This window comes from Canis aureus, chromosome 22 (genome assembly GCF_053574225.1).
Source record: "Canis aureus isolate CA01 chromosome 22, VMU_Caureus_v.1.0, whole genome shotgun sequence".
Classification (NCBI taxonomy): Eukaryota; Metazoa; Chordata; class Mammalia; order Carnivora; family Canidae; genus Canis; species Canis aureus.
In genome coordinates this window covers 38,013,489-38,033,805 of record NC_135632.1, presented here as the reverse complement: position 1 = coordinate 38,033,805, position 20,317 = coordinate 38,013,489, and the positions used below count along the sequence as shown (strand labels likewise).

General features: G+C 35.0%; 1 protein-coding gene across 21 annotated transcripts in view; it reads right to left on the bottom strand.

Moving 5' to 3' along the window:
- Positions 1-20,317, bottom strand: part of RBMS3 (RNA binding motif single stranded interacting protein 3) — a 1,278,684-nt gene that overhangs the window by 216,119 nt on the left and 1,042,248 nt on the right. The gene's annotated exons all lie outside the window — the stretch shown is intronic.

Here is a 20,317-nt window from a genome sequence, read left to right as displayed (position 1 = left end):
ACTATGTAATGGAGTCCTCATGATGGCCTACCATACTTTACAAAAGACTCTGCAAAATTAAGTAGTATAATGCATGTGTTTTCATTCTTTAAATATGAACTTTAACCTTTATAGCACAATTATGTTTTGTTTTGATACAATGCTTCAATTTTCACTTATGGCTATTCTTCAACCATTTTGTTTTCATAATGAATTTTTTAAATTGTACTTAAAATACTGGGCAAGAAATATTTTCTCTATGTCAATGGAGAAGAGAGCTATTCATTTCAGTGAAACTGTGTTCACAAAGAAAATAGAAACTGATCTCAACATGGTTGGTTTTTCTTAGCAAGATCACCTGTAAATATTCAAATAGTTATAAGATCTTGTAATACCTTCTGCCTTTAAGATTTTGTGTTTGGAGAGATAGAAAATGGATAGGCTTGTTTACTGAGTGGAAGTGACTTAAGTCCTACTTTCTAGGGAAACAAGAAGCCATTCTGGAACATGTGACTATAATTTGAAGTGGGTGCCACATGATGTCACAATTTTCTTTTGATAACAAGCTCTCAAAGTTGGAAGTGTCCTCTTGAAAACAGTAGATTTGTCTCATTTAAAACTCTAAGTTAACAAATCATAAAATGACTATATGTTTTTGAGGAGTAGGTAAAAAATAAACTCTAAAGTTAATGTGAAAAAATAGATAAGCAAAAACAAAACACACATACTTCCAGGTTTATTATTAACTATTAAAAAGAAAAGTCAGGGTGGTGGTGGGCATAGTGCTTCCATATTAAAACATCATATAAAATACTCATTATTAACGTTGTAGGTTAACAAATAATTTGACAGATAGATGAATGAAAACAATTGAAGTAGCAAGGAAATTTAAAAACATCACATGGTAATTTAGTAGATGAAAAATGTAGTATTTGAATTCAGTGAGGAAAAAAATGTATTATTCAGTACACGATATTGGAACAGCTGCCTAACCATAAGGAAATAAAGAAAAATAAAGCTGGTTTCTCCATCTTACAATTTATGTTAAAATAAATTCTAGATGATTTCAAGATTAGAGTTTTAAAAGCTAGAAGAGAAAAAATTAATAACATTTTAATATTTTTCAGACTGAGCATTGTTTCATAAAAACTATAAATATCTTTTTAAAAATCTTGATATGATGGGGCACGTGGGCAGCTCAGTTGGTTAAGTGTCTGCCTTTGGCTTAGGTCATGATCCCCTCATTGGGCTCCCTGCTCAGCTGGAAGTCCACTTCTTCCTCTTCCCACTGTTCATGCCCTCTCTTTTTCTCTCAAATAAATAAATAAAATCTTTAAAAAATCCTTTAAAAAACCCTGATATGCCAAAAAAAAAAAACCACCATGAATGAAGGCAAAAGATAAGTGACCCATAAACATCACTTTTCTTTAAAACAATAAAGTACCGACAAATTAATAAGAAAAATGCCATTAGTTCAGTTAAAAAATGGGCAAATGATATGACCAGAGTTTAAAAAGAGGGAATACCAAACCTTTAAAGACAGGAAGATATGTTCAACTTTAGTTAACATTTCCCCTATTGTTTTTACAATAGGTAAATATGGTAAATCTTCACCTGTTATATTAGCTAGGAAAAAGATTCACTGCCATTGTATTGGCCAAAGTATCAGGAGATGATTTGTTATACTAGGTAGCATAAGAAATATACTGGTATGTGCGTTACCAGTTTGGCAAAATCTACCAAAATTCAATAAGCAAGCATGCATTATTTTACCTAACAAGTCCATTTTACATATTTTTCCTATAGATATGTCTACATATATGTGAAAATAAACACAAACATCAATTTTCATTTTTATGCTATTTGTAATAGAAAAAGATTGGAAACAACATAAATATCTATAAGAAAGGAACTTAGACCATTTTTATGAATGGTGTTCAACATATATAAAATAGAATACTATAGAGCCATCAAAAATATTAAGACAGCTTTCCTTGGACTGTTAAGAATGAACTCCAAGGTATATTGTTAAGTCAAAAAAATCAAGGTTTAGAAGAGAGTGTAGATTTGCCACCGGTGGAGTAAAAACATAAATGTATGTTTGGGATTTAGGGACTGCCTCTGGAAACACAGGAAATGCAATGTACATTCCCTTAGGGAGGAAACTAAGATGGCTATACTACAGAAAAAGGAGAGAACTACTTTTTAGCTTCTGCATTTTGTAACTATTTGCATATTACCAGCTCAAAATATAATATAAATCAACTGTGTATATTAGAAGAAAAATTTGTCACAATTAAGTTATAAATTTCTCAGGAAAATAAGTGACTTGATATTTTAAAATATAGCTATGTACAAGACAGCAAGCAAGTCAAGGATCAGATGATGATCATTTGAAGTATTAGATTCAGGATCCACTCCCTATTAGTGGCACCAACATTTTAAAAAAAGACACTGATTTGGCATTAGAAATAGGTACTTTGTTATAAGTAAGTGAGTTTTTTTTCAGAAACTCATCACAACCCAAGTATCCTTCAACTGGAGAATAAACAAAATAAGGTACAATTCGATGAAATACTATGCAGCAACAAATAATAAGGACCTAATGATACAATCAACATGTATGCATTTTAAATGCCCTATGCTCAGTATAGGAAGGCAGATTCCGGAGACTATACACTGTATGATTCCATTTGGGGAACATTTGCAAAATGTAAAACTATAGGAAAAGAAAGCAGAGTTGTGGTTTCCAATGATGAGAGGTAGAAGGAAGGATTTCACAGCAAAGGGGCAGCACAAGGAAGTTTTAGGAACTATTCTAGATCTTGATAGAGCACCTAAGAATACAGCATTTACATTTTGTAGAAAGGTGGCAAAATAATTTTAAAGTAGATCTGGAAAACAAAAAAAAGCAATAGATACAAATAAAATAATAAAAATTTGAAAGTAGTATCTAAAGTAGGGACTAGTTCTGCAAGATAAAATATTTATAATGACTGGATAAATGTATTCGTATGACTCTTCTGTAAAGCAAGTACTCATATCACAGGTAACTAAATTAGTATAGAAGAAAGGTGATACTAAGTAGCGTGAAAGAAATGAAGTAATTCTTAAGGGCTGTTGAGATATCTGATTAAATAATCAATTTAGATACTTATTTGATATCAAATAATGGTAATGAGTTAAATGTAGGGAAAAAGTAAAAGATACATTAGTGAATATTAATGAAATCTCTTACATTTGAAGATATTTTTATTTTTTTTAAAGATCTTACTTATTTATTTATGAGAGAGAAAGCCCAAGCAGGGGGAGAGGCAGAGGGAGAGGAAGAAGCAGACTCTCCGCTGAGTGGGGAGCCTGATGTGGGGCTTGATCCCAGGACCCAGAGATCACGACCTGAGGTGAAAGCTTAACTGACTGAGCCACCCAGGTGCCCTAACGATATTTTTAAAGGGCACAATGGAAAAGATTATTCCATAAAAAATAAACTATCATTTTTAAAAATGGAAGTAAAAGTTAAACAGTAAAGTAGGAAAAAACTTGTGGGAGAAATGTTATACATGAATGCTTACTATCCTTAATACAGAAAGCATTTTGTTACAACAATAGGATTACGTCACATTCATTTCTTTTTTAATCTAACTGGATAGAACTTACCCCAAGTAGTTTAAAATCACACCCAACCAGACTAAACCAGCTTCATCTACTTCTATTCAATTCCAAGGGCTCACTGGGATCTGGTCTGGTCAGCTCCACCTGATTTTAACCACTATAACTTAGCTCTGATTGATTTAAATGCAAGTATATTGGTCAAAATTTCCATAAGCATCCACTTGGTTCTGCTTTGGAGCAAATCTTTCATTCTTATCTTTTTATCTCAGTAAAGCTGGCACTCCTCTGGAATATTTCTTGATTCCTCTCCTCTGGGTGACATTGACTACTCCCTCATTTTACCGTCTGTCCCTGGTCTCTTTATGACACGTCTTCTACTGTGCATTTATCCCTGAAAACATATTTCTATGTTTACACTCAATTTAAAAATGTTTCCTTAATGAATGAAGGAAAAAAAAATCAAATGTCTACTAGTGTATTGGATTGCTACAAGGTAAAGTAGGGTCTAAAGTATATAATCCTTTTTGTGCCTTCAATCATTGAACTATATGGATTTTCTACCATGTCATTAAGATTTGGGATTTTTTAGCCTTAATCTAGGGTTGCTGGAATTGTTTTCACCCCAGTAGATACTACTTTCTTTCATGACTGAGATTTGCAGCCCCTTGGTAACCACAGGAGGAACTCTATGCAGGCCTTTGAATTAGGTACCTGTGATAATTGTGTTTGTAAGTAGTACTTTTTGGCCTAAAAAACAGTAGTGATAGCAACACATTTTCTATCCAGTATTTCAGGAATGCAAGGAATAAAAAACATGATCAAATTCCACTTAGTTTCCATGGCTCCTTTGGTCCATCCAATGAAAAGATTATCATATAGAAGGCAGGGAAATGAGTCTGTAATTCTTCTCATTGAGGATTTTCAGTAATGTGCCTTTTCTTCTGGACCTAGCTCTTAAAATTTATATACAACAGAAAAAACAAACAAACAAACAAACAAATTCTACAACTTAGTTTTGGAAGAAAGATTGCTTCTCTAAAGGAAGTTTCTATAAATAGGTTACTTTTTCTTTATGACAAAAGAATTGCTTATCAAACACTAATATAAAAAAAACAAGTGCATGGTTTGCTGAAATTGATAGCCACATATTTCCACTCTTATAAAAACTAGAATAAGTAGTAAAGTAAGCAACCAAATCTTAAGGAAGAAGGCTTTGAATAGACTAAAGAAATGAAACATTCAACACAGTGCAGAATATCAACACTCATTCTATTTTGCAAATAAGGAAGAAACTTGCTCCTCCAAGTTTGGGAATGGAGGGAAAAATATGCATGGGGAAGAGCTACTGGATTTCTTGTTGGTCTTTTCTACTATAGTATTACCCCCTCCATCTAAGAAAACTAGAAAAGACATGATTTAGTATAACTAAATAAGTAAACAAGTGTAACCTAAATAAAAAGCCATTACTTACTAGAAACATTCCAAGAGCTCTATATAGTGTAATTTATTTAACCCACAGCCATCTCACAGCAATAGTACAGAAAGGAACTATACTTATTTCCATTTTACTAATGAGGAAATTGAGCCACGGAAGAGTTAAGTAATTCACTCAGGGTCAAACATCTAGTGACTGGCAGAACTAAATGCTGGGAGCAGCCCACTTACTATGTCTGAGTCTGAGCAACTTAATTGAATTCCCTAAGTCTCAGCCTCCTTATCTGTAAAATGGAGCAGCGGTTTCCCTTTGAGGATAAAATAGAAAAATACATAATATGCTAAGCACCATGTTTAGCATATAATAATCCCCTTTTTCTCCCCACACTAAAAAATATTCATTGATAAAATGTGCAGACGGGAGGAAAGACACTTTCTGGCTATAACTCTATCTTTTGTTCCCTCCAGCTTTATAGAGATATATTTGACATATAATGTTGTGGAAGTTTAAGGTATACAAAGTGTTGATTTGATACACATATTGCAAATTTGATACATGTTTATTGCAAAATGATTACCACCATAGCATTAGCCAACACTTCTTCTAACTGTATCTTTTAGGAGATTTTGGTGTCAAAAAGTGAAATTGAAATAATCACATATAAAGAATAAGAAGAGATATATTCTACAATCAGACAAAAAGCAGAAAGACAAATATGCAGAAACTGGCAATGCTTAAACTCTGAAGTTAAAACAGGAAACTCAAAGACAGAATTATCTTCTCTGCAAAAGCCAAAATAGGGTAAAATAATTCTACAGAATCCAGGATGAATACTCTTCTGTGCCAAATCTGACTAAGGCAGCAAGAGATTAACAATATAAACAAAACAGCTTGATGAAAATTTTCTGAACGGATGGATGACAAAGGTCAAGGGAAGAAGCTCTTGGTGCTATTGATAAAGGACCTCATTAAGCCTTCAGGGAAAACAGGTATAAATATTTATTCGAAAGACAATTCAAATCAATATAAAGGTTAGTGAATCCATTCTGTTGATGGCATGGGCACCCAGCCTCCAGCAGGAAGTTTTAGAAAAAGAGAAACTTTTAAAAAACTAGAACTGATTTCTTAAATGATTTTACTTTTTCTTAAAGATTTTTTTTTTTTTTTTTTTTTTTTTTTTTTTTTTTTGAGAGGGAGAGAGAGAGAGCACAAGCAAGGAGAGCAGCAGAGGGAGAAGGAGAAGCAGGCTCCCCACCAAGCAGGGAGTCCAATGTAGGACTGGATCCCAGGATCTGGGAATCAGGACCTGAGGTGAAGGCAGATGCTTAACCAACTGAGCCACCCAGGCGCCTCTCTGAAATGATTTCAATTAGAAAAAAAAAGGCTAATTGCTAGCTGTAGAGTTCATTGTAACAACCAACAAGATGCTTGGTGTTCCAACACATTTATTTTATATTCTTTTTGTTTCTTTTAATTTCTATAGGCGATTACTATTTTTTTGTTTTGTTTTTAATTCTAGAGAAGGGGCAACGGAAAATAATAGGTAGAATGGAAAGAGAATTTAATCTTTATGAGAAAGAAGAGGATTTTTGTGCTTTTGGACACTATCTTCCATCCCAAAAAAGCTTTTGAGATTTAAATATTTTAAAATTTACAGAGAGGAAGATATTAAAAAATATTTCTATGATGGAATCATCGTAGTTGGCAGTTTCTGCGTTCACTTTATAAGCATTTACTAATCGAATGCCTTATTAAGAGAGAATTAGGACAGTATTAAAAAATCACACTGGAATAATGAGATCAACTTTTTTTTTAAATTCAATTCAGTGTGTCTATATTAAGCATCTCCTATGTTCAAATGCCAGGCATTAGAAGAGACACAGGGATAAAAAAAAGCATAATTCTGCCATCCAGTGGGATAAGGTAAGTATACAGCAATTGCCGTAAGAGACTACATATCACAAATGGACACCCACTGTAGGAGAAAACAATTTAATATGATGCCCTGGGAGTTAAGAGCAGGGGCGGGAGGGGTAAGGGGAATAGAAATCAGGAAAAGCTGCATAAAAATGTATTTATTTTTTAGCAGGATTTCTTTGGGAAATGAGGGTAAAAAAAAGGAAATTCTGGGGTCTGTGAACTGGAGGTATAAAGGTAAACCAAAAAATAATTGTAAGAGGTTTGTGATTATACATATTTTTACAGGTGTTTAACCTAAAGACCCTCTGCATCAACATGGCTATCTTGGTCCTACTAGCAGTGTGACAGGTGTTTATGAACCTGGGTGTCACAAGAACAAATTTTAGGTAAATATATATCTGTTGCTATACTATACTCTTTCCAATCATACCAAAAAACTGTTGAGCTCCAACCTGGATATTTTTAGTTAGTTGAACACCATTCAAGATCAAAACATGGCAGCTGTCAGCAAATGGTTTGAGACTGGAGGGTGGTCTTCACCTAGTAAAAACAGAGGTTTACCTTATATGGTCCATGTACCAGATAATGCCCATAGATGGTTGTAGTTCATAGATTTCTACAGTTAAATTCTATTTCCAGCCTAGAGGGTAGATGTTGATGAATTAATTCTCATGATGCTAAGAGATGCTACTAATAGTGGTGATATCTACCACTTCCCACCAGAACTTCTGTAAAGCTGTACAAAAGTTAATTCTGGTAACCGTTTTGTAAAGGAGGCACTACCAAACATCAAATGGAAACATTAGGTTCCATGAGGAACCTGACAAAAGGCTTAAATAACTTGCCCAAGTTCAACAGGCTAAGAGAGCCAAACTCAAACCAAGATCTATCTGCCTCCAAAGGAGAAGATGGTATTCTCAATGGTATGTTCTCTCACCAGTTAAATTCAAAGGGAAAAGAGTATCCCAGGCATGAGGCTCTCATAGAAAGCATAGCATAAGCTGGATGGATGTTGCTCTTTAACATTGTATAGATGCAGCAAAGATATAAAAACACTTTGCTTGAGATGAGAGAAATGAAGAGGTTGTCCAGGGATGTAAACAAATATTAAACTATGTCTTTCAAAACAAATTAGAGAAGAAATTTTATCTTAATTTTTTTTCATCTACTACATGGGTATCAAGGATGACTAGACAATACTGTTCTTTTCTTTCCTTTTTCTTTCTTAAGAGATTTTTTTATTATTTAATTCAGAGAGAGAGTAGAGGTAGAGCACAAGCAGGGGTAGAGGGAGAAGCAGACTCCCCATTGAACAGACAGATGCTGGGCTTGACCCCATGACCACAGGAGCATGACCTGAGCAGAAGGCAGATGCATAACTGACTGAGCTACTCAGGCATCCCTAGAGAATGCTTTTCCAAGATCTTTCATATTAGGTTAAGAGAGGGAATAAACTTAAAGAAATTATGATTTTTGGACTGCACAATTGGAGACTTTACCATTTCTGAAAAAAAAATTAAAGATTTCCTGTCAACACTAATCATACACAGTGTTGAATTAGTTACATGTTAGTATTTGCAATATCATAATAACTCTTATTATATTAGTATTATTATTTACTGCACCTAGCAAACCTGGAAGCCTCTATTTGAGATACATCCCACATGGTGATTAGAACTGTATGGTGCAGTCCAGCTCTATGATGAGTGCTAGGAAATTAGCAGTGACCAAATAAGTGACACAGAATAGCTCTTATATTTATTTTTATTTTTTTCTTAGAAAGAGCACACACATGTTGAGCAGGATGGGGAGGGGCAAAGGGAGAGAGAGAGATAAAATCTTAATTAAGCATGCTCCATGCCCAGTGCTAAGACCATGTGAGGCTCGATCTCATGACCTTGAAATCATGACTGGAGCTGAGATCAAGAGTGTGGCATTTAACCAACTGAGTCACCCATGTGCCCCCAGAATAGCTCTTGTTTTAAATTTGTTTTTTATTTAAAAAATTATCTAAATTCAATTTGCCAACATATTGTATAATACCTAGTGCTCATATCATCATGTGCCCCATAATAGCTCTTATAAGAGCTCTCATGTCATATATGTATTTAGCCCTGTGGCTTATAGATATTCCTAAATTCTGGCAGATTCACATTCCACTCATAAATTACAGTCCCATTCCCACAACCTTGGCATAATACACATGCTGTGTATATACACAGTTCCAATAAAACATTCACATATTCTGTCAAACTATATTCTACATAGTATTTGCTATCAGAATGATAATGGAAATGTTCAGGAGAATAACCACTGTTTCCGTATTTGAAAAAACAAAACATTCACTAGAGTTTAAGGTAACTGCATGCTTGTGTTCAAAAAACAGTATAACTAGTATATAGTAATTTATTTTTTAATTCCTCCACTTAAAGTAACTTTCTAGAACACATAGGTTTTCAAAATAAGATCAGAAAGATGAGAGGATATTTTAAACTTCATTTTTATCCTAGCTATCTTCCTTAATTCTTCTAGTCCTGAGAAAATAAAAGGGCTTGATTCTGAAATTCTGCTTTACATCAGTAGCATTCAAAGTTCTTGTGTTGGTTTGCTTGTCTGTTTTTATCTCAGAAACTCTTCACACTTTTAAAAATTATTGAAGACCCCATAGAGCTTCTGTTCACACAGGTTATATCTATTGATATTTACCATTTTAAAAATGCAATAATAAATGTATCATATGATAACTGACACACTTTTATTGAAAAAAATTCAAAAACAAAATTAAGAAAGACAAGAATGGCCTTGTTTCATATTTTGCAAATTTTTGTAATTTCAGGTTTAATAAAAGACAGCTGGACTTTCATGTTTGCTTCTGTATTCAATCTGCTGCCATATCACACATCATGTAGCTTCTGGGAAACTCTACATTTATGAGAGAATTAGAGTGAAAAAGGCAAATACCGTGTCAGGATAATGAAAATATTTTGATCTTGTAGACCACTGGAAAGGATCTCAGGAACCCTGTAGGTCTCTGGACCACAATTTGGTTCAAACCAACCATGCCATCTTAAAGTGATTGCACATAAAATAGGTTAGTTTCAATGTTTGGCTTTAATGCTTTTATATTTAAGAACTATTGTATTAAACCCCCACTATCTTATACATTGGTACAATTTTTATTCTTTTGAATGGACCTTTATCAAGACATTATGATTAATGAAATCATGCTAACAACCAGTGGTCCACTCACTCACAGGACCTCTGACTGCAATTCTATCTACCCTTGCAAGTGTCTTATCCAAACTGCCAAACTGTCTATGCTTTTTCCAGAGAAGCCTGTTACTTATCAATAACTGTTTCCTTACTTATAGTGTGTTTAGTGTGCCTATCTTCCAGAAAGTCAGGGAAAGTTTGGTAGTTAGGTCATATTCTGGTGTTCTCATCAGGAGCAAAGGAACTGGGGTATAGATACTCCAACACCAGTCGAGCATTGCTTAAAGGCTGTCTAACCAGGAAGATGTAACTTCCTAGGCACTTCTGACTCTCACTGCACATAGTCAAACAGGCTCCCACAATCAGAAGGCACTCCACCAAGAATAAGAGTGGGGTGCTGGTAGAAGGACATTTGGCAAGCACCCTGGGAGTGCTAACACCTGCTCTAACAACAAATAGATAGAAATCAACTTAAATTGTTGACACTATTTACTTTAGGTTATTTCAGTGACTCAATTAGTACAATTGTTTAATAAAATTCCTAGCCCCAAATAAGTCCTACTCTCAGTTTAAGAGAAAAAGACTGTTTTCACATTTACAGCTTCCTCATCTTGCTGCAGGTTTGCAATACACCTTTGGCTGAGAAATACATTTTTGTAAATTCCCTGAAGTTTTTTTTAGTGGTTTAAATAATGAGTATTATCTATATATCTTTGTTAATCCACAATAAGAATCCAGTTATTCTCAGGATTTTTCCTTGTGTCTCAATGGGACTCAACCATTAACAGCTTCAGGATCTTTATTTTGGGGGGCAATCAGTTGGAGTAGGAACACCATCTATGTTTTAGATGTAATCATCTAAAATTTACAACATGTTTTAGATACAGTCATCTAAAACTTACAGCTGATATCAGCTATATAACCTCTATGATCTCTTCTAAGCCATAATAGTCTTTCAATAACAGGATCTTTTGAAAGCAAGTATTAAGGTAAGACCTAAGAGATACACATTTGCATGAATTTAGATTTACAATTGGTATATTTTTCTGGCTTAGTTTATGGAACCAAATGGTTTGAATTAATATTTGATTTCTTTGGGTCAAAAGTAATGTGCTCTGAGATCTATGCACCTACCCCCAAAGCCTCTCTTTTAAGATGTCCAACTTCTATTTAATTAGAAGACTTCCCAATTTCTTTGTACCTTATCAGAAGGTATGAAGAAACTGCAAAGTCAAAATAATTAATAAGATTGTTTCTTTTCCTGTTTAACATACAAGCAGCCCAAATGATACATAGAAGATTAAAAATAGGAGAACCTAAGTCCTCCAGAGGCTGTTTAGTGATGTAATTTAGAAACAGTGTGGATGATATTCAGTTTTAAAAAGTTCTGTATTCACGTAGTAGTTTTCTGTTGTTGCTAACAAATGAACAAAAAACTTAGGGGCATTAAAAAAAAACACAAATTGACTATCTTACAGTTTTGTAGGTCAGAAGTACTACACAGATCCCACTGGGCTAAAATCATGATGTCAAGAGGGCTGAGATCCTTTACAGAAACCTTAGGGGAGAATCTAATTCTTAGGAAGGAATTAGGGAGCTTAGGGGAGAATCAGCTTCCAGAGGCTGCCCATATTCCTCCATTTTCAAGGCCAGCAATAGTGGGCCAAGTTCTTTTTTTTACTTATTCACGAGAAACACACAGAGCAAAGCAGAGACATAGGCAGAGGGAAAAGCAGGGTCCCTGCAAGGACCCTGATAGGGGACTCAATCCCAGGACCCCAGGATCAGGACCTGAACCAAAGGCAAACGCTCAACCACTACACCACCCCCCAGGCAACCTTCTCTTATTGTATTCCTCTGATCTCTTCTCCTGCCCTTGCTTCCACGTTTTTTAAAAGATTTTATTTATTTATTTGAGAGAGAGAGACAGGGAGAGAGAACCCGCACAGACGGGGGGGGGGGGGGGGGGTGCGCAGAGGGAGAAGCATATTCCCCCCTGAGAAGGAAGACCAGTGTAGGGCTCCATCCCAGGATCCTGGGATCAGAACCTGAGCACAAGGCAGACATTTAACTAACTGAGCTACTGAAGGCACCCTACTCACTTCAACTTCTAAGGACCCTTGTGATTATATGGGGCCCTCCTAGATAATCCAGAATAATTTCCCTGCTTTATGGTCAGTTTATCAGCAAACTTAATTCCAAATATATCCTTAATTCTTTTTTGCCACAGAATCTAACATAGTAACAGATAATGGGGAATAAACAGAGATATTTGGGAGAGGGAACATTATTCTGTCTCCCACAAACAGTTATTTACTTATTTAACAAATAATTATTAGTGGTCTTCTGTGATCGGCATTGGTTAGACGGTTGAAACATCAACAGCAAGATGCAATCCTTGCATTGTAAGAATTTATAGGATAATCGTTTAAGGGTAAAGGGAAAGATAAACATCAAAGTCCTTTCCTAAAAAAATCTATAATCTAATGGGATGAATGTACCTTTGAAATATATAAAGTCTAAAAAAAGATCATAAGCATACCAAGTTCCTATGAAGGATTTTTTTTCTGTACTGAAAAATAACTAAAACAATAATAAATGAATTAATTCATCATTCACTGGCTTAAAGAGGTAAGAAATCAGAGGAAACAGTTATAAGATAAACAAATGATGGCTGGTTTAGAGCTTGCCTAATGAGTGTTTTCATTTACATTCCTCTTAAAATATTTTCTTAAATTTTGCAGACTATTCATTCTAAAAATTAGATCATAAATAATGAGTTATGTGCATGGTAGGCTTCTTAGTGGTTACTGGAACAGAGTGGCAAGCATTTGATTCAGGATACCATCCATTTATCCAAAATTTGGTTAAAACGCTTTTTTATTTTTTTATTTTTTTATTTTTATTTTTTTAAATTTTTATTTATTTATGATAGTCACAGAGAGAGAGAGAGAGAGGCAGAGACATAGGCAGAGGGAGAAGCAGGCTCCATGCACCAGGAGCCCGATGTGGGATTCGATCCCGGGTCTCCAGGATGGCGCCCTGGGCCAAAGGCAGGCGCCAAACCGCTGCGCCACCCAGGGATCCCTAAAACGCTTTTTTAAAATCAATTCTATTAAATGAGATTCTAGATTTAGAAATGCACTTAATTATTCAGCGCTTGGTTTCTATGGCTTGTGTCTTAATTGGCCTTAGGCCACTCAACCCTTTTTGCTGGCTAATAGAACTCATTTGGACAGACACTAAATGGCTTAACTACTCATTAGTGGTGCTGACAGAAGGCAAAGCCCAACATCATATTAGAAATAAAATTAAGGTTTTATAATTTATTTTGTAAGTTTTTACTGTGAAATCTTCAATGCAGAAATTTTTGAAGACCTGAATGGACTATTTTAGATAGATGGAGATGATTTGTGATTTTGGAGATGGTTAGAAAATCTCTTCATCCTTCCTCTCTATTCCACACAATTACAATTGCTTTTAAAAAATCAGATTCTGGAGCCAAGTGGCAACTTCAGACAAATTCTCTATTACTCATTGGTGTTTATACATAATTATAGGAAATACATGGCCATTAAAGCATACTGACCATATATATCATACTGATTAAATGCTATAGATTTTCTAAATATAGTAGAAATTATGAGCCATTGTAGTACTTCTTGTAGGTAGGGGAAAAGCAACATTATGCCAAAGGGATAAAAACACAGAATAAGAGCTTTTTTCTTCTATTTATTTTCAGGATATTCACTTTCTTTATTGTGAAGATGAGCAAAAAGAAAAAGGAAGCAAAAGGATAGCATGGTAACAGTGCTTAACTAGATTCAGTGGCAGAAAGTTCCAACCAAGGCCTAATTTCAATATAAGTTAGGCAGGACCACTTGCTATGTCAGAACACAGAATTCCTCATTGCACTGTCCAAAAATGAGTTCTTTATTTTTTTTTAAAGATTTTATTTATTTTATTTATTTATTCATGACAGACACACAGAGAGAGGGAGAGAAAGAGAGAGGCAGAGACACAGGCAGGGGAAGAAGCAGGCTCCACGCAGGGAGCCCGAGGTGGGACCAGATCCCAAGACCCCAGGGAGCCCGAGGTGGGACCAGATCCCAAGACCCCCCACCAGGGCTGCCCCAAAAATGAGTTCTTTAGACAAATGACATTTAGAGTGCCAGGATAACACCTTGCAAAGCAGTCTTGGAGGGGAAAAAAAAAAGCTTGTCAAAACAAAAAACAAACAAACAAAAAAACCAAGAATCCTTCTCAAAGTAAATTTTCTTTTCTTGTGAATATTTAGCGTTCTCTCTGTTTATTTAGCTATATACATGTGTTTCAGATAATCTTTGCTAACAATTAAGAAAAGATTTGAAGATTTTACCTCAATGTTTTCCTCCAAGTTTCTTGATGCACAGTTGTGTATTAACCATATACCCTCAGGAAGTTCATTAAAACAAATACAAGCACAAAGTTAATTCAATTCATGGGAGTACACATCGACTCCAAAGAACATCTACTAAGAATCTACACTGGAGCAATAGCTCTTGAAGCAGCAAAAATGGAAAAACAAAAACAACAGAAACAAACCCTGGCTTAGAAAACTCAAAATCAAATAAAAAAATTACTTCAGCACTGCCTACCTTTCCCATCTGCTCCTGTGAAGATTAGAACTTCAGAGAAAACCAACGGGATGTCTAAGATTAAGTAAGAAAATCTCCAGTTTTGCTGAAAACTTCCAACATTCTAATCTGAAGTCTCCAATTGTCTAGCTAAAGATCATCTCCATTTCTCTTAGGCCAACTACAGCCATTCACACATTGGGCCTCCTTATCAATGTCCACCACTTCACATTAATCTGGGATCAAAACCTCACAAGTCCCTTTCTCTGTGGTCAGAATTTTCTCTATTTGCATCCCACCTTTACTTTGCTGTCATTATGACTACTTTCTAGTTTTCCATTCCCTCCCGAAATTCAACAACCATCCACCTCTTTATGTCATCAGTTGTTCTAAGTCAGTCATGTCTCTGGCAGCATTTTTGTCCTTATCTTCTTCCACATTTCTCTTGCTAAATTAACTCTGACTACCATGTGTCTACTATCACTAATATTCCTCTTCATCATCCCAAATATGTGGTTCATAAGGGCTGCTGCTAAAAAAAGTTTACAAAAACAATACATTTGCACTAATATTCCTCTTCATCAACCCAAATATGTGGTTCATAAGGGCTGCTGCTAAAAAAAGTTTACAAAAACAATACATTTGGTCTGTGAAATTCACTTTGCCATTTTAGCTGGGTCTACTTTCCTTTATGGACAGAAGCTTTAAATCAAAACATAGTTTCCCATCACAATTCCGGGAACACCTACCTTAATTTGAGTTTCCTCAAATCAGAGCTTGGGACAAGGTAGTTTAATTGGGAAGCAGGTATTACAGAAAGGGAAAACAAAGGCAGGAAGAAGGAAAAACCAATAAAAGGTGCCTCACTCAGCTTTTTTTTTTTTTACCACTGTAGACAATCCCCTATGGAATCTTGTAGAATGTGACACAGAATTGTCTCTCCAAAGAATGAGAGGATCAATTTTATCCATTGACTTCAATATTCCGTGAATTGAGGATTGTCCCAAGAAGTGATAACTCTCCCAATGTTTGCAGAAAACCTATGCTGGGTTAAGTGAACTTTTATAGATTTTGCCCTGAGGTAGAAAAGTCAAGAGACTCAGTATATGCTTGATATGGATGCTTCCAGGGTGAACAGAGGCTGCCAACTTTATCTGTAGCTGTAATCAGGCAGGAAGAGGGGATGTAGCATGGGGCACATAACCCATTCCAATCATTTCTAACCTCCTAATCTTCCAAAGATTTGGAAGCCCTGTACCTACTCTATCAGGCTTCTCATTTTCCAGATTTAGAAATGTAATCATCTATCTCCTTTCTCCCCAATCTAATCAGTAACCAACTCATACTTTCACAGTATCAAATATGGCTCCATTGGAAGGTTGAGAAATGACTGACCTAGTCCACATTCATAGAATTCTTATAGATTCTAAGACTCTATTGACTATGAAATTGCCAGGCTCTTCTGTGAGGTTCACTAATAATATTCCAACAGTGTTTCAACATGAAATAACTATGTATTTGATACCTAGAAATAATCAAGAAAGCACCCCTAACATTAAAAATGAGAGCACTTTTTTCACAGAAAGTGCTCCTAGATATTACAAAAATCCCCTTATGAATGAGAAATCAACACTGACACTCAGTTGGGGATCATAGTGTTTACAGAGTTTCTTATGCACATGATGTTTTAGTTTTCCCAAAGATGAAAACCTCAGAGTTAGGCAATGCTTCAACCAAATAAAACCATAAGAACATATATTTGCTAATATTTTTATACTTGTTGCCTTTTGCTCAACTACTACATTTGTTATATTTGTGGACTTAATAGACTGGTTTCACCAAGGAAACCCTGATTGTGAGAGATTGCAACATTTTCTACTGATAAAAATGTGTATACTATTGACAAATATTCATAATTTTGTACCATGTCATTAATTGAATATAAATTTCATTTAAGAACATTGTGATATTTTACTCTGTGAAAACTTTTAAATTTAAACAAACAACATTTCTTTTCATGTTGTTTAAAGAATTATCAGACTTTACATATTTTTCCTCACATACCCCCATGAGATATATATCCACAATCATGTACTTTTTTTTTACATAAACACACAATAGACAGACTGTATGTCAAAGCATCAATAAGGCACACAATTTTATTTTATTTTATTTATTAGGAAAATATGGTTCCTCTGTCACTCACTTAGTCGTCTAAATTTCTGTTGATCACAGATTTTTTAAAATGAAAAGCTTTTCAACATGTGGTGAGCTATTACTCTACCTTACTCTACTTCTAGAAGTTCAACTGGGGTTAGATATAATTATCTAAAGAGTAAGAAAATTTTTAAAAAGAGTAAGAAAATCATCCTAAGAGTGGGTTATTCCATTTTCTTCTGGAAAGACTGCTCCACTAATAGGAACACATGTTTACAGGCCAAAGTCTAGTTTGAGAGCAAAATCTGATTTATTTTTCTACAAACTAGCCTGCATGTTTCATTCATCAATACATGTCCTTATATGTGGAAGCCTTTTCCACATGGTGCATCATTCTGCTCCGGGGGCTCTTTGGAAGTGAACCTTTCAAGTTCATGCCCTACAGATCCCTGAAGTGTCTAGGAACTTACCCTTTGCTTTTGCCAGAGGTTTGAAAATGAAACGCTTTGGGGCTGCACAATGTTGCTGTGCAATTCATTATGGGACAAAGAAATGTCTGGGGTTAGGCAGGCAAGCAACTAATGATCCTTCATTTTGTCCAGAAAACATCAAGATCGATATGTAGGACATGCAACATTTATGGAACACTGTGTTTTCTTTTCCCTCTAGGGGAGGAAGAAAATACTAGATGATAGCTTTCTGCAGATGGCTACATGATTGACGCTGGCCTCTCTTCCCCACCTGCTAGTAGCAACATAGCTGCCTGATCCTGTACACATATACCAGAATTCAAATAACTTGATTTTTTAGCATGTATATTTAGCTTCATTGATCCAGGTAACCAAAATCTGGGGACAACGTTATAATTCAAAGTGAGCAGAACTAGTTCTGGAGGCTCTAATACACATTAATGACCCATGATGTATTCATTAAAATTAGATTTTTATGAACAAAAGGAGGAGCCCAGAGAGAGAAAGTGTGAACCAAAAGAAGATATCTACGAAATGTCCTTCCAACTCACATAATCTGTCAGCAGGAATCAAAACTAAATACCACATGAATCATATTTAGTGAAAAAATTGTTGTTAGAATGACAAATCAAAATGGAAGTGGCAACAGAAATGTGGTCAATGTTACATGTCTTTGCAAATACCTTAAATTACAATGTTTTTAAAATTTGAAATTCAGAGCAATGCTGAAGTTTTGGGTTGAATTGGATTTTCTTCTTATTCTTGTATAGAAATAGCACTGTAGGGGATTTGGAAACTAGATGATCATCTCAGGAAAATAATTAACTTTGCATCTCCTTTATGAAGGACAGAAACCAAAATCGCACTGTATCTACCCAGTGACACGTACACAGTTCCCCCACATCATCCCTAAATGGAGAAGTAAAGAAGGCAAATGTGGTACCAATTGTTCTCTACTTGTTTAGCATAGGATAAAAGCAGGGGTCTAGTATAAGAAGGTGACTGACTTAACATGCAATCTTTTCTACAGCTATCTCCTGGTGTGAGAATCTCAGGTCATTACTGGAACTGTGGTGCATCAATTACACGACCTTATGGCATTGCATTGAAATAATCAGTGAGTTTCCTAAAACCACAAACTTTTGAAGTCAAAGATGCCAAAACTTGATAATGCAGAACATTGAGATTTTTATAAGTTTTTGAATTCTATATTAGTTGTAGGTGGGTCTAAAGCTACAGTAAGATTGAAAAGGCTAGGAATTTCGTCATTTCTTTTGAAAATATCCAAGGAATCCCTTTCAATTTGATATCAGGGCCTTTAATAACATCCCACTTGAAGCCTTCAAGTTAAAATAAAAAATTGGATTAAGATATGAGTTTTTGAAAATAACATTTCAATTATCTACAACAAACAAGCAGTGAGGACCAATAAAGGCAAACAGCATGTAGTCATATTTGATTATTCATATTCTGACCATGAATGAACCCGATGAGGGCCTTTTACTACTGGACCTACCAAAATACCCTCATTTTGCATTATATCCTATTTTATTCCATATCAAACTTAAATACTAAAGATGAAATATCTTCTGTTAATATTTGAAACTTTTATTAACCTCTGACTTTCAATGCATAAATAAGCAAATTTAAGTAATGATGATCAAAATTGTATATTTAATTCTATTACATTAGTGCAAATCTCAGAAGCATAACTTATATCGCTTAAGAATTTTATAACTGAGCATAATTATTTTACCTCTTGTGTTCCCACGAGACAAACGTGAGTAAGAAACTCATAACCAAGTTCTTGCTATTCACAATGTTTCCATTGGGTGTAGCTATGATATTAGACAGGTTGATATCACAGCCTGTGTATTCAGGAAGGATGCCTAGACATTTGGGGATTTGTAGTGACTTTCTTTGTCTTTAGCATTAAATTGTATTAGTCAGCTATGTTCTATGGGGAAAACCAAATAATACAATTGCAAATCAATCAAGTCAAGAAGGATTTCAATGTCTTTTCCGAAAATGAAGAAAGCTAAGAAAACAAAAAACAAAAAAACAAAAACAAAAAAAAAACCTGAGATGTATTAAAACTTGAACCAATAATAATTTCTACATAATTTTCTCATTCTTATTTTTTTTATAGAGCCATCTAATTCACACCTAGTTTGAATGCCTTCTATACAGATAGCCATCTGTTGGATAAAATGGGATAAATAAGGGGAGAATTCTCTAACAATGCAACCCCTCTATTCAATGATAGGACTGAGTGAAGTGTCTTAAAGTGTCTTTTATGCTAAAAGAAAAGAAAAAGCATTTCTCCTAAAATGCAAGGGCAGCTTACATGCTGAGATGAAAACTGCTAACTCTTCTCTTAACAACACCATATGTCTCCAATTGGATCATAATGTAGTTGGTTCTCAAGGGAATGTTACGCATGGAAGCTAACCAAATCGAGGCACAGGCGTCATTGTGTGTGCACTCTGATTAACCAGAAGATGCTACTTTGGATTTTGCAGATCATCTAAGTGAGTGTCTGAAGGACCTTTCTCCTTTCCTGATACCTTCCCCAAATAAACCGAGTCGAGTCCTACCTAAAAGGACCCTGACCCCTCCACATTATTATTTCTCTTTTTGTTCAGATTTCCTCTTTTATGTAGCCTCAGTACATTTTAAGGAACTGAAATATGCAACCCCTGAACTCTCTAACCATGTGTTTTAAATAGCAGACACATTACACAGCAAACACTATAGGAGCCCAGCTTAAAAAAATCAAAAGGAAAATATTATAAGACTTAAGAAGTCAAATTTTTCCCCTGAGAATCACCAAAAATGAAAGAGCAACCAATAAACCAATATGCCTTAGTCAGATATTTCTTTATCCCCTCATTTTAAGTCTTCCTTTTTAGCAC